This window comes from Aricia agestis, chromosome Z (genome assembly GCF_905147365.1).
Source record: "Aricia agestis chromosome Z, ilAriAges1.1, whole genome shotgun sequence".
Taxonomy (NCBI): domain Eukaryota; kingdom Metazoa; phylum Arthropoda; class Insecta; order Lepidoptera; family Lycaenidae; genus Aricia; species Aricia agestis.
This window is the reverse complement of record NC_056428.1, coordinates 8,764,443-8,781,653: the sequence shown is the minus strand read 5'-3', so window position 1 is coordinate 8,781,653 and position 17,211 is coordinate 8,764,443.

The window sequence follows — 17,211 nt, the reverse complement described above, 5'->3', positions numbered from 1 at the left end:
GCCTAAGGAATCCTGCAGCGATTGAAACAGGTGGAAATTTGAAGGTGCAAGGTCAGGACTATACGACGGATGCATTAACACCTCCCAGCCAAACTCCCGTAACCACACGTCTTTATTTATGTGGCATTCTTTTTTAATACTTTTTAGGGTACAAACACTGACATCTGAAAATATGTTCATAAATAAAGTTAGCATTCAATACCAAGGTTGCTTTCAGGTATTTTTTTTTTGTAACGTTAGGGTCTTACCGGTCTAAGAAGAAATCTCATCAGGGAACTGATTTTGTCTTTAAACACTCTTCTTGGAACAATATCGCTTTGGGGGCATCGGCATCAGGAAAGTGTCAGATGTTGCTCTTCCTGCCTTTCTATCTTCAGTAAATAGCACCAGTCCATTGACTCGCCAAATTCTCTCCCCTTCTTTTGGCAACTTTGATTTTCCGTTTTATAGTGACGCGTTAGAGGCCTGGAGAGAAGCTAGTGCCAATGGGGCCGTTCCAGCCAACATTTGTTTGCAGCGTCTTTGGGATGAGCCGCTTTGCCGTGTTGTATTTGATAAGCTAGTTAACTCTAGTTCCGACGCGGCTGAGCGGGCCCGTCTTCTGGCTGCTGCAACTTGGGAATCTGGACTCTGGCTCCAAGCACTTCCATCTCCAAATTTAGGCACGTTACTGGACAATACCACCTTCTCCCTTGCCATCAGTCTGCGACTAGGTTTGCCAACAAACCATCCACACTGCTGCCCTTGTGGATCTATGGTAGATCGTCTGGGTCACCATGGGCTTTCTTGCCAGCGGAGCGCTGGTCGTCTGTCGCGCCACGCAGCATTGAATGATGTTGTACGTCGGGCTCTTGTCTCCATTAACGTTCCGGCTATTTTAGAGCCGAATGGTATTGCCCGTGATGATGGCAAGAGACCCGACGGCTTAACATTAGTTCCATGGAAAAGTGGGAGGTGCTTGGTGTGGGTGTGGGACGCAACATGTGTCGACTGTCGACACACTGGCGGCCTCCTATTTACATGGAACATCAGTGACGGCTGGTGCGGCGGCGTCCGAAGCGCAAACGCGTAAGCGGCGAAAATATGTATCTTTAAGCCGTGACTACATATTTTTGCCGCTTGCGTTTGAAACGTTAGGCCCATGGGGGGATGATATGAAAAAGTTTTTCAATCTTATATCATCCCGCCTCATAGATCGCACAGGTGACCAGAGGGCTGGAGCGTATTTTGGCCAGCGATTAAGCCTGGCCTTACAGCGGGGCAATGTGGCTAGTATTCTGGGCACTCTCCCTAAAGGCAGCAGTCTGGATGACAACCTTTTTTATATTTAAACTGTTCTCCTTTTTTTTTTTTTTTTACTTATATACGCTAGTTTTTATTGTAATTTAGTTTTATTGTATTAGTTTAAAAATACTCTATTTTTATTGTAGCGTAAATGCCCCTCAATATTAATTCCATTATTATTTACGTCGTTCTAAGTCGGCATACTCTATAATTCTGTCTACTCTGCCAATGCACTGGGATATTTCATGTAAACAATCTTGGTTTTGTTTAAAAATTGCATCCTTTTCACTTCTTTTTTGTTCGTATTTACTAATCATAGCTAAAATCAGTTTTCGCAAATCTGTTTTCAAAGTTTTCGTCACTTTTAAATTAGAAAATCACGTAAACCACAGAAATATTTTTCACTTTGACACATAAACAACAGATGCTATAGGTGACATTGACGTTAATGACAGTGCTACCATAATCAGTTTTGGAATAAAAAGCCAGTGTCATCTTTCGCTAGCCAGACTCTAGAGTAGTCTAGAGGTACAAAACCGTCAAAGTGTCGAAATATCTATTGAGATATTTCGACACTTTGACAGTTTATGTACCTCGGAGAACCGGAACATAAAATGGCGGACCGGCCACAGTATTTTGATTTGGTAGAGTCTGGCTAGCGAAAGATGAGACTGGAAAAAGGCGGCAAATTAAAAAAATTAACGTATAACCCTATCTATAGCCGGAATCATAGTTTTGATCTACGAACTACGAATAATAAGGTTTCTTAGTTTTTATTTTTCGTAGTTCGTAGAACAAAACTATAATGCCGCCTATAGACAGGGTTTTTATATGTCGGTTTTTTTTAATTTGCCTTTATCCTATAATGATAGTTGTGATTTGTAATAAATAATTTTTTTTTAAATTAATTCATAGTCCGTCAAAAAAGTGAAGAAATTAAAAAAAAATGTGTTTATATTTTTAATAAAATTTTTGTTATTTTACCGATGGCTTGACTTCGTATGTACTAATTTAATTAATAATTTTGACAATAAATAAGATTTGTGATAGAATAGAATATAACATGGCTTGATTTAAATACTTAAAACAAAATAAATTAAATATCTATTTATGGGAGCCCCAAAATAAAAGTGATTTTTTTGCTATTTTTTTCTTAATATCAATAATGGCAGAAGGTAGGCACCTGAAATGTTCACAAAATACTCAGTTGTATACAATGAGTTTCTAAAATACTAGAGTAGCAATGTCTTACAAAAGATTCTCAGAAATGCGTAACCACTTTTTTGTTCAAAAGACAATGTCAAGTCATATATTCGTTATGTCATTATGTATGTGAGATATGCCTGCAGGCATCTTCAGTGGCAACGCGTTGCTACCGTAAACTTCCAATCTAGTTACGTTAGTAACATAGAATATCATTGGTTGTATACATACTTTAATAATAATAATAATAATAATAATAATTGATGGTAAACTTAAAATAAACTGTAAACCCTTCGTGCGCGAGTACAACTAGTATTTGTCCGATTTTTTGGTAATTTTTGCCCGATTTCAATAATGGCAACTTATATAATCCTACTTCCTACTAATATTATAAAGGCGAAAGTTTGTTTGGATGTATGGATGTGTGGATGTGTGGATGTATGGATGTTTGTTACTCTTTCACGCAAAAACTACTGAACGGATTTTAATGAAACTTTACAATAATATAGCTTATACATCAGAATAACACATAGGCTACAATTTTAAACTCTATTAAAATCCGCTAAAATACCGGCTGACTTTTAGGTACTGGTTTGTAAGATGAACCTACCTATGTGTATGAACAACCTTTTCTATGGGACCAACTTTCGTACCCGAAATAAAAAGTCAGCTGTTCCATACAAAAGTATCGATCAGCTGTGACCAAAATATGTATGAAATAGTAGATTTTTTCTCTCGAGTAAGAAAGTTGGTCCCATACAAAAGGTTTAGGTTTATCCTACAGTTTTATACCAACTAATATTGAGTGGAAATGCGCATTACTTGTGGAACCCTGAAACATTTAAACATCTTAATATTTGACAAGAAACATTAAAATATACTAAATTATGGTATTTTAAGTGCTTTTTAAGTGTTATAACCATTAAGTTAATATTACCTATCGGAATAGAGAAACAATCCCGAGCTGGCAAACGTAACCAAAATTGATTTACATCTGTGTATACAATTATGTTTACGTGTGCGTGTTAGTGATGTACCGTCTGTACTCCATACATCTTGTAATTCGACAAAATATCGATCATGGAATAATAATTGTAAGATTGTAAAAATAATAAAATGGGCTAAAATAAAACTGCATAGAATAATAATAATATTGTAATTTTGGAGAAAAATATTACTTTCATCATTAAACATTTTTGTAGCAAAAAAACAAAAGATTATAATATAAGTACTTATTTATAAATAACTCATTTATTTATTCATGCTAATATTATAAATGCGAAAGTAACTCTGTCTGTCTATCAGTCCGTCTTTCACGGCTCTACCTCTGAAATAGCAGCTGCTATTTCTTAGAAGTCACGTACAGACTACAGTGTACGCGACTTTTAATTAGTAACCTACTCCAAAAATGTGCCATCGTTTATAAAATCACTAGCTGTTGCCCGCGACTTCGTCCGCGTGGACTTCAGTTTATAGCGCGCGATGTCAACAAAATTGGTGTCAAAAGCTTTTATAAAAAAACCCTGGTACCCCTTAAATCAATACAGCTGTGCAGTGTGCAAACAATAAGTACTTCATTTTTGTATGTTAAACTTTATATATTATGCCAAATTTTAAAGCTTATTTAGCCCCCCAATTACACAACTTTACCCATAAACTATTTATCATTGATAGGTTTAGCCCCAATTTCACCAACGTCTGTTAGTGTTAACAGCTTGTTAAAATATCCTGTCTTCTCTTTCATTCATATGAAAAACGAAACAGCTAACGTGATACTAATTCGAGCATTAACTTTAACAGTCGTTGGTGAAATTTGGTCTTAAGGTTACGTCACTGCCTGCACAGATAAAGTACTGAGTTATTTAATACCGTAGAATAGATATAACAATCGAAAAAAATCGAGACTTAAATGTAAGATGATACCACCTCTTATAGAAAGACTTTTGAGCAAGCGTCAGCGCCATGTAGAAGACGCACGGCGCCATATGAACGCCATTATGAATTTTTTGAACAAATTTACGACCCTTACAACCCTTTTTTCCAGTAAAAAAGTAGCCTGTGTCCTTTCTCAGGCTTTAGACTATCAGTATACAAAATTTCATTACAATCGGTTCGGTAGTTTTGGCGTTTGGCGTGAAAGCGAGACTGACAGACAGACAGACAGACAGAGATACTTTCGCATTCATAATATTAGTACAGATTATGTGCACACTGCACAGCTGTTTTTGGGTATTTTGATTAATTAAGGGCCGCGCTACACCGGAATGGCAGCGGCGAGGCGAGCACTTTCAGCGCTGCCATTCCGGTGTAGCGCGCTGCGCGGCCCTAAGAGGGGTACCACTTACCAGGGTTTTAAAAAGTTTTTAAATTTGACACAAATTTTGTTGACACCGCGCACTATAAACTAAAGTCCACGCGGACGAAGTCGCGGGCAACAGCTAGTTATGAATAAAAACAATAATATATAATAAAGTAGGTATGATTAGTTCTGTTATAATAATGAAGTAAAAAATAAAGCGCCATCTGTTTTCATATATTAGAATTAAAATGTAAAAATATTTTCTGGATGGAATATAGGCCAACACAACACACTCGAACTCCTTAGAAATGCAGTAGGAGTTCTATAAGATCAGATAGATTGATTATTATTATAGCAAGTGATAATATTATTAAACATAATATTCTAACGTATTAAAAACTATAAACAAAAACATAATAACTAATAAGTATGATTAGTTCTATGTTACAACGAAGTAAAAAAAAAGCGCCATCTGTTGAATCGTATTAGACCTAAAATGTTCATTGCATCGCGTCGATATACTTCTGGATTTTTTATAATATTATACATAAAATATATTTAAGATTTTTGAAATATTATTTTAATACACATCCAAGACCCAGGAACATTGAAAACTTTTTGTTCCGCCTGCGGGACTCGAACCCAGGACCCCCGGGATGAGCGCTGGCCACGCGCAATGCGAAGTAATTTTCATCGATATTTTCATGGAAATAAGATATTTTCCCACATCAAAATGTAGCCTATGTCCTTTCTCAGACTCTAGAATAACTGTGTACAAAATTTCATTGCAATCGGTTCAGTAGTTTTGGCGTGAAAGCGAGACAGACAGACAGACAGACAGACAGACAGACAGAGATACTTTCGCATTTATAATATTAGTATAGATTGACCTTATAGGATAACTATATAGGCACAGTATAGCAATATGACATGGGACTAATATTGCTATACTGTGCTATAGGATTTGGCACACAAACTTTCTATGACTACTTTTGTAAATTTATTAATGGTAAGATTTTGAACGTTTTCTGGGATGTTACCCTCTTGGATATCGTTGCTAAGCTACGGCAACGCCGCGGGTCGGTTGACGGCGGAAACTCACGGGCGCTTTTCTCATATGATTCTCATACAAGTCACTGCACTTTTTTGGTAATTGTTTATATTTTTAACACAATAGGCCTCTTGGATATCGTTGCTAAGCTACGGCAACGCCGCGGGTCGGTTGACGGCGGAAACTCACGGGCGCTTTTCTCATATGATTCTCACGCAAGTCACTGCACTTTTTTGGTAAGGTCAGGCGGGGCAATCTCGACTGCGGGAAATTTCAACTAATCAACATAACTTCCGTTTTTAACGTAACTGATAAAAATGCCATCTATATTCGGGAAGCGCAATGTGCTTTTCTTAATTTCACCGTAGATGGCGCTGATAGACCTAATACTGTTTGACCGACACGGCCATTTTGTTTTCGACAAAATTCCATGCGTGCACGTGCAGAGTGACAGCTTAAAATTTATATTAAAAAAGTGATTTCAATGTGGATTTCCAAGGTTTTTAAAGGTAAGTTATATTGTTTATAACCCACTTCATATGACTAGGTTGAATTTTTCTGTTTTACTTTGTGTTTAAACAGTGTTTTGGCAATAGTTTAAGTAACCCCACTGAAATTGTTTTGTCGGCAAATGTCAACTATTTGGCAGTTGAAATTGCCCCTCTACATTTTATATGAAGATTACTAAACAGTAGTGATGTGCATATGTCGATAATTAATCGATATAAACAATCTCTTATATTGTGAATATTAAAGATATTTGGGAAAAAATAACTCTTTAGAAGTTCCTGAAACAAAAAGAAATATTACATAGTAGTTCAACTTTATTGAATATATTTATAATTTATTGCAGATGGTTCGCCACTATAAAAAGAAAACTGAAAAGACTTATACTGTGGCAGAACTGCAGCAAGCACTGAAAGATGTGAACAATAAAAACATGACGAGTTACCAAGCAGCAGAAAAATACGGTATACCAAGATCCACTATTATAAGTAGAGTATACCACACTGATATGAGCGACAAGATTGGGAGACCAACGGTTTTTTCAGAAGAAACAGAAAAACGAATGGCAAATAGCTTACACATTATGGAAAAACATGGTTTCCCATTAACCAGAAAAGAAGTGGCAGTTCTCGTGTCTCAATTTGTGCGCAGAAATGGAATTAACACTCCGTTTAAAAATGATATGCCAGGAAAGGATTGGCTGCAGGCCTTCCAAAAAAGACACAGCCTATCGATTAAAAAGCCACAATCCGTCGAAATCACCAGACGAATGGCATGTGACCCATATATTATTTATGGTTATTTCAATTTATTGAGCGAAGTGCTGGCATGCCTGGGGTTAGAGGATAAGCCTCAACAAATTTACAACTTAGATGAAACCAGCATATGTAATGACCCTGTCAAAGGTAAAGTTATTGGCAAGCAAGGATTTCGCTGTACCCGGACAACTAGTGGTCCCGGAAGAAATAATACAACTGTGTTACTGGCGGCAAATGCTTCCGGGAAAAAAGTACCACCACTTATAATTTTCCAAGGGAAACACCTTTGGACGGAGTGGTTGTATAAAAACGAAATGATTGATACCGCCTATGCAGTTAGTGAAAAGGGCTGGATGCAAACCAGTATATTTGAAAAATATATGAAATCGGTGTTTGTTCCTGCGTTGGGAAGTGCGAGGCCGGTGCTGCTGATATATGACGGTCATTCGACGCACGTCGATTTAAATGTCATCGAATACGCGCAATCAGAAGGGGTTACAATTTTGAAACTTCCACCACACTCCTCACATGTTTTGCAGCCTCTAGACTGCAGCGCCATGAAACCCCTAAAAGACCGCTGGGAAGACGAAGTAATCAAATGGCAGAGGCTTCATATTGGTACAAACTTACCAAAGTCTGAATTTGCACGAATTCTAACCAAAATATGGGATGAACTGGATCCTCTAATTTTACAAAATGGATTTCGTAAGACTGGCATTCAACCATTAAATCGAAATGCCATCAAGGAGGAGATTTTCGACCCTTTGGTATTGCAAAAATGGAAGAATTCTCAGGCCGATGCCATACAAGAGAGCCCCATACCAGCAGTGCAAGTTGTGCATGGCTGTGGTTGCAACATAACACATGAATTGGAGAATTCTCAGTCCAACGCCATCCAAGCGGATTCTTTACCAGCGCAAGATAAGCATGGCTCTGATTGCAACGAGACACAAGAATTGGAAAATTCTCAGTCGAATGCCATCCAAGCGGACTCTTTACCAGCGCAAGATAAGCATGCCTGTTACAATTGCAACGAAACACAAGAATTCAAAGAGAATGTCATGCCTGTCGTACCATCGGTTCCAAGTTTAACCACAATTGCACTAACCAAAATAAATAAGCAATTTACAAACGGGCAAATAGTTGAAAAAATCTGTGACGAACCAAGTTCCAGTTTTTTTTCTAATAATAACTCCCACCAGAAAAAAGCGTATCAGAGTAACATCAAGATGCAAAACGTACCTATCACTGTCACGTCAAAACTGCCAATATCCAAAAAATTTGACTTGAACAAACTATCATCTCTGAAAATTTTAGATTGCAAGTTAGTGAAAAATGCAGCTAAGACAAACGAGCTTAAGGAGCCATGTGTTTCGTTTGAGGAATTATTGCTTCAAACTATATCAAAGAGTGATCTTCCAAAAACAAAGAAAAAGCGTATTGCTAACAGCAACGCCGAAGTTTTGACATATAAAGACACAATAGATAGAATGAAAAAAGAAAAAGAAGAGAAGGAGATGATACTAAAAGATAAAGAAAATAAAAAAAAAGAGAAGGAGAAGAAGAAAAAAGATAAAGAAAACCAAAAAAAAACAAAAATTGCTTGAAAAACAGGCCATCTCAAAGAGCAAAAAACCCAGAAAACCTAAAAAACAGGAGAGAGAATCAGGCGGGTTGGATCCAAAGTCAAAGTATATTAAAAAGTCTGGTAAGAGGGATATCCGCAAGTGCCAGAAATACGTATCAGATAGTGATTCTCCTTGTTCATACGTATCTTTGAGTGAGACTGAATCGGTAGATAATTTGGAAACATTTTACAACCGCATGATGGAATTAGATTATGAGGAAAATGTTGCTGATGTGGAGTTAGTTGAAGCTAGTACATCTAAAATAATCCCAGTACAATATTGGTCAAAACAAAAACCAAAAGAAGGAAAATTTATTTTAGCAAAATTCTCGTCATCGAAGGGCAAAAAGACCTTTAAGTATGTGTGCCAGATAGAAAGTGTGAGTGAAGGCAAAATTGTAGTACAAGGGTTTCATTCCTTAAACAAGAATAAAAAAGTCTTTCGTATTATCGAAAATGATCACTCAATCATAGAAGAACATGAGATAATTGATTATCTTCCCGACCCTGATGTGAAAGGCGTTGATTATATGTTTCCGAACGATATTGATATTAAAGAATATACTTAATTAAGTTAAACAGAAGACTGTTGATTTTTTAGTTTTGATTTTAATTACTTAGTTTGATAGTATGATTGTAGTTACAATTACTCCGTCCAAAGACTATAAAACTAAGACTGAAGTTTTGTGCCAATGTTATGTTAAGAATATAGTAGTAAAATTCAACATGTCTGTTGAAGGTGTTGCTCTTTAAGTAATAAATATGTATTTTTTTTTATTTTGCACATAGTTTTCTTATTTGACTATGGACTAGATTTCCATTCCAACCCACCCATTCGTCTTCACTCTGTTTGCACCCACTGGGGAAAATATGCGAAATAAACCCATGGAAAAATACGCGTCGATTTAGCTCATCACCCTGAATTCTGCACTTTCCACTTTCATTTCTCATATTTACTCCAGTGGGTGCGCTGTGGAGACTAATGTGAAATAAAATGTTTCATGCTTCCCCACAGTTCCGCCGTTATGTCGTGTATTGAATTCAAACATTCGTAATCTCGTACACTAACCATCCAACCAAATATATTTCGTAAGGCCTTTTAACCTGCCATCCTGATGTCCTGAGATCGTTCTGTCCTGTACTCATGCCGACACATTAAAATTATTTTTAAAACAAAATTCGAATTTTTTTCGCGCATTTCCCGTGGCACTACCGGTGGAACTACTGGTAGTGCCATGGTTAAATTTTATTTACCGTAGTACTACCACAGCTATTAAGTGCCAGCAGTGCCACGGGAAATGCGCGGTTTTTTTTTACTGTCGTAGGTATAAAAAAGAAGTGTGAAAACATCTATCGACTATTTTTTTATCAGTCACATCACTAGTCAGTATAGCGAGCAGTTGAAATTACCCCGCTTAAATTTGTTATGCGTTTTTTTTCAAATGTGAGCCTTGTTTCATAAAAGATAGGATTCAATTTAGATTATCGACCTTACGACAAACCTCAGGAGCTCAAATTTAGCCGTTCATCTACACTACAACTCCGCTTATAATCAATAGTTTATTTTGCCCCTCCGAGGGGGAATTTCAACTATTTTGACCTTTTTATATAAGAAAGGCATTTTCAAGTATAAAAATCTATAATAATTGAATACAAACATGGAAAAATAAAACTCACATAACCACTCTACAGCATGAACGCAGTAAATTTTCTATAAAATTGCATCAGGTATTATTTACGGGTGGTCAAAGTTTTTTTTTTCCATCACCGGTTGAAATTGCCCCGCCTGACCTTAATTGTTTATATTTTTAGCACGATAAAAAGTAATGAGCCAAATTATTATTGATTGTGGACTTCATAATATTTCCCCAGACTTTTTCCGCGGAAAATCAGTACCTATCGAAAGCTATATTTACTTAAATATACACGATCATGAAATATTCTTTCAAATTCATTGAATATGTTTTTTTACTTTGTATTTATTTATTTGTAAGATCATCTTCTTAGTTATTACTTATTACTAAAAACAGGTTGTTTACCTAATTAAAAATTATAGAGCACAAACTAATTCCAAAGCAATCATGTTCATGAAGTCTTCGAAATCCATGATGATGGAGAACGAATCATCCGTGTAGGTCTAATAATTTGCAAATAAGTAAATTAATACTACATTTGACGTCTGGTCTCTGATTTGACAAACATTTATAATATCGTAGGTGCATGCTTATTGCTTACCATGCAGACATGTTCAAACTTCAAAGATTAATTAATATTTCCATCAGGAAATGTTAGTAAAAACACCCAGACAGTCCATGTGTTGGAAGTTGGAATATATTAGAGTAATAAACTAATAACTAATAAACAATGTTTTTCGACAGTGAAAACATTTGAAGGGTTAACAGCAATAATGATGAACGTCCAAAAAACGTCGGTCACGTGAAATAACCTCTTTAGAATGTAGGTATATTTTACAAAATTAGCAATATCGCTTAAGTATAGTATTTCGGCTACACCGCTAAAACGCTCAACGTCACAGGCATTTACTTTAAAATAATCTTAAACCGATTCAATGCGGCGCACATTTTTGAAGACTTTCCTTCGTGGCGGCATACACTTTTTTACCGCTTCCTAAATGACTCGGCCCACGTGTCATACGCCACACGTTAAAAACCCATAAAACGCGGCTGCCGTGTAATCAGCAATGAATGCACCTTTAAAAAAGGTTGACGGCCCCTACTTTTATTCAATTCACAGAATATTCAGAGGCGAAGCCTATATGGTCCAGTCAAATTAGGCTTAAATTAGGTAGGAACCCCGGAATTCGAGTTACCCAGCTGTAAGTCTGTAAATATTTGTATATTGGCACCCTAAATGTTATCTCAAAACCTACATATGATAGGGTGTGCGCAACTATTAAATTTCAAGGTCAAAAGGTCACAAAAATCGGTTTTTGCACTTTTGTAAATATTTCATTTCCTATGTGTTTTTTGCTATTTGTATTTATTACCATAATGTAGAATACAAAATTCTCTATAACTTATTCAAGATTTTGGGTTTTCTATGTTTCATTCACGGACGTAAAAAAAGTACGGACGTAACCTTCTCTAATCACGAGTGAAGCCTAGTTATGGCCGCCCGAGTAGGACGTGTGCGTGATATGAGGGTTGCCATATAAATCATAAATTTGTAAAATTTCCCTACTTTTTTTTGACCTAATTTGTACTCCTTTACTTAATTTGTAAACTCAGACAAGTTAAATGTATTTTTTATACTTAAACATATTTTTCTGTTTTTTTCGCTTCAGAAATGTAAGCGGTTGTTAAAGATGTCATAATGAAAATATTATTTTTATGACACTATAGATAGAAAAAAAAACACATATTACGTACAGAGAAGTATATTATTTACATAACACTATTAGTAATAATGATTATGTACAAACATTTACAATAATAAAATTATTACTAGCTATTTGACCGAGCTTTGCTCGGTATTCGATAAAACACGAATAAAATGACATTTTCTAAAAATAATTCCTAGCTAGACAGATTTATCGCCCCCGAAACCTATATAAGAAACCTGTATACGAAAAGATATAAGATACTTAAGTCCCGTGACCCGTTTCATCAAACAATCAAGTAATGTTAAATAAATAATGGCTTGTTACATCAGTTAACGGCCTGTTAGAGCTTTCGAGAGTTCTACCATGCGCTAACGTCAAATCAAATCACCTAACATAGTCTTAAATTTATTCCTGGTCCAGAGGTCCATTCAATATTTTCATTCCTACTAGGTCTCAATGACGCTCGGGTGACTACACCAACAGCACCTTCCCTCCCCTACTACTGAAGGAAATCTAAGACAACAATGTTATCTATGGACGCTTCACACCACATCAGTCTGACCCCGTGCTAAGTACCTGAAGGACTTGTGTTACGGGTACCAGACAACGGAAATATATTTAATACTGTTATACTATACATATATTTAAGATTTTTATTATATGATACACATATTTAATACACACTCATGACCCAGGAACTTTGAAAACTTTTTGTTCCGTCGGCAGGATTCGAACCCGCGACCCCCGGCTTGAACTACCGACAGCCCACCCAGTGAGCCACAGAGGTCGTCAAACAACAATTATATCTACTTTTGTAAATTAAGAAATTAATAGGGGTGTAGACTATTTTTAGGAAATATATTTATTTTACAGATGTACCATCAAGGAAGTTGATTCCTATGCAATTGACAGACCAACGTTATTTGGTCGAATACTTATGTCAATTCAATGTTAATTGTGATCTGTCGGCTGGGTTTGACGTAACGCAACCAAACTACTTATGTCCCCGATTTGCATAGGAATCAACTTCTCTGATAGTACATAAGTATTTTGTTACACCTAAAAATATGTATAAAAATAAATACACTCTTATTTCAATTAAAAAAATCACTTATTAAATATAAAAAATATTATAAAGTTATTAAGTAAAATATGTCCATTTTCGGTAATTCTATAATACAAACTCTCAAAAAAACAATAATTTGTATTAGATTTCGTTTACTGTCTACACCCCTATTATTGTATTCCTGCCTAATTACTGGTCAATAGTATGCTAAATACTTACATGACACTAATAAAAGACAATAAAATTAATTATTTGATTATTTAAAAATAATTTAAAATTTTCCCCGGTTTGGGGAAAATTTCCCCACTTTGTTATGGACATTACTGACCTGTTGAAGTTGAATTAATATTTACATTATTTTATCAAAATACTTTAAAAATATGTTATCTTACCTATGAAATATTATTCCTTGATGTTTTTTGTGTAAGGTTGTATTGTTCTTGCACCATTTTACAACACAAGATGGCATATTTATTTTTATTTATGAATGACAAAGACGTGTCACCGCGATGCAGTCTAATTGCGTAATGGCGGTACGATCGGCTTATTACAGTGCTAGTGTTTGTGCAAGATGTGTACATATGATCGCCTGGGCTTATTAAGGGTGCTTCACTCATTTCTTAATGGCGATCCGTCCGTACTTTTTTTACGTCCGTGGTTTCATTCCACGAAATTCATAACGTATTGTCTGTGTAAGCGTAGTCCTTAAGTTGAGCTATTAAATAACACCTTTTTGATATTCATAGGTATTGTATATTTAAAATACCATTTGTATCAATGATATTCTATGTTACTAATTAGAAACTCATTGATTTGTATTGTAGTAAACACTTTATTGTAATAATAATATTGAAGTGAAGTCAACAAGTTCGGTGCTATGGCAACGACTATCACTGTCATAACTTATAGATCATGGCCGTGTTCGTCGGCGTAATTTTTAGCGCATTCGCTGCAAAACCTAGTTATTGCGCATTTACAAATCATGTCATGCCATGGCAACGACAACTGTTTACGACTTGACATTTAACCCAATTGCAATTTGTTGGTGGCGTTGCAATTAACAAACCAGTGGGAGAGCCATGCTTCGGCACGAATGGGCTGGCTCGACCGGAGAAATACCACGCTCTCACAGAAAACCTGCGTGAAACAGCGCTTGCGCTGTGTTTCACCGAGTGAGTGAGTTTACCGGAGGCCCAATCCCCTACTCTATTCCCTTCCCTACCTTCCCCTATTCCCTTCCCTTCCCATCCCTACCCTCCCCTGTTACCCTATTCCCTCTTAAAAGGCCGGCAACGCACCTGCATCTCTTCTGATGCTACGAGTGTCCATGGGTGACGAAAGTTGCTTTCCATCAGGTGACCCGTTTGCTCGTTTGCCCTCTTATTTCATTAAAAAAAAAACAATTAAATTTTTAAATTTTTCCAAGTGATCCATAGCCATATTTAATAAATTATTTGTGCGGCTGTTAGACAATTTAGGCTTATGTATGTTTAGCTTTTATTATTTTAATCATGTATAAACAATTAAGACGTTGTTTACGACATGACCAGCAACTTGTTATGGCGTTGCCATGACATCTTTTGGACATGCGCAATAAAAGGTTTGTCCAAAGATACGCCGACGAACACGGCCAATGTAGAGTATATAACAATAGGATATTTACATGAGAAGTATTGGTCAGATTAGTGTAAAAAAAAAGAAAACTAAAATGGCTGCTATTTTACAACCGTGAGGGAGAGAAAAAATATGAGAGCCAATTTATTGATGAAATATGCCATACATTACGACATTAAAGGATCGGACACCGGTGTCGCGACACATTGAATATGGCGCGTTTTCGGTTAACCTGAAGAGATACTTTGACCGCGCGCTCTCCGCCCTCTTTATCGGAAACGGTGCACCGTATTAAATTTTTTTTGAACAGTTATTAATATAAATAATTGGAATATAATTAAAATTTAAGGGGGGCTCCCATACAAAAACACAACTTTTGGCCTATTTTTTCTCTATAGCGGTACGGAACCCTTCGTGCGTGAGTCCGACTCGCACTTGGCCGATTTTATTGTAAACATGGTAACGAATTCGGGCAATCTATACAACAAAAAAAGAATTTTGAAAATCTGACCACAAACAGCAAAGTAAACATCTACTCCTCCTTTTTTTAAAGTCGGTTAAAAAAAGTATCTAAGATGTTGACCAGGGATGTAAGGTATCATCATGCCAAATTTCATTGAAATCAGTCCAGCGTATTCAGAGATTAGCCTGTACAAACAGACAAACAGACAAACAGACAGAGAAACAAAAATTTCAAAAACAGTTAAAATGTATTCTACTACTCTTCTAATATGCCCCTGACTCGTTTTTTCAAGTTTATTTTCAATGTACAAAAATTTTACCTCTACGATTTTATTGTATATAGAGTATATAGAGTATATAGATTTACAGCTGGGTATCTCGAATTCCGAGGTGAACTTACTATACTAATTGGACTAATAGGCTTGTTCTATGTGGAAAATTAAGATGATTTTGTTCAGAGTAGAACCTTCTAAAGTGTAATTTGAGGGAGATACAATCGTTTTTTAAATGACACGGCTCACGTGTCATACGCCACACGTTAAAAACATGTATGACACGGCTCCCGTGTCATCCGCACTGAATCGGTTCCAAGTTTTGTTATGTTTGACGACCTCTGTGACTCAGTGGTGAGCGCGTCGGTAGCTCAAGCCGGGGGTCGCGGGTTCGAATCCCGCCGACGGAACAAAAAAGTTTTCAATGTTCCCGGGTCTGGATGTGTATTAAATATGTGTATAATATAATAAAAATCTTAAATATATGTATGGTATAAATAAAAGTATTAAATATATTTCCGTTGTCTGGTACCTGTAACACAAGTCCTTTAGGTACTTAGCACGGGGCCAGACTGACGTGGTGTGAAGCGTCCATAGATATTATTATTATTATTATTATTAAGTTTTGTTATACCGTTCTAAATCTAAAAACCCAATTACCTTAAAACTAACAACTTAGGACTTTCATCATTATTGCAGTGGAGCCTTCATTTGTGACTTTCTTAAGATAAATAGACATATTTTTTTCTTGAAAATTTTGAATAAGTATGAAAGAGATCAACATTATTATTATGTACTTAAGTAAGATAAATAGCCTAAACCAATTAAGTCAAACATTTCTAAGGTTTTAAATGTTCAGTATTATGAAGTTTGAGCATACATGATACACAGTCACTATTGGCCCGAGACTCCCAACAGGCAACAGCAGCCAGACTTTCGTCAATTTATAAAATCTGAAAGTTCTCCTATTATTTGACCCCATAGAAGTAAGAACGACCAGCAATTATGGCATTTCGGTCGCGAAAAGTTAGATAGACTTTGGATACCTTCTAAAGTTACCGCGAGCGAAACTCATTATTGCTGGTCGTTCTTACTTCTTACATGTATTATACTAGGGGTCATATGTAACAGCAAAACTTTTATCTATATATATAAAAATGGATTTTCAATTGTGTTAGTAATGCTAAAACTCGAAAACGGCTGAACGGATTGGGCTAATTTTAGTCTTAAAATCTTCGTAGAAGTCCAGGGAAGGTTTTAAAGCGACACGAAGTTCACTGTGACAGCTAGTCTTTTATAAAATGACGAATGTCTGGCTATAGCTGGCTGTTATTATATCTATAGCTCGCTCATCATCATCATCATATCAGCTTATAGTCGTCCACTGCTGGACATAGGCCTCTCTCAATAGCTCGCTCAGTAAAAAATATTTTAAGTTTATATAAATTAAATTCAATATGTAAAAACAGTAAACAAACAATAATATAAAAACCTGCCTGTATTTAAAAATATTACAAAATACACAAAATAAAATTAATGTATAATGTATTTATGTAAGGGCAGTGTAAGGGCAAGGGCGTTCGCTGCGTTGATCGTGTGCCCGGCGCGTCTGCCCACCTGACCGTCGCGGGCGGCCGCGGTCACCCATCTCTCGCAGCGGCCAGTATAATTGATACCAATGGATTTTTATTGATATATTACCTAGTCAACAGACGACGACGCCGA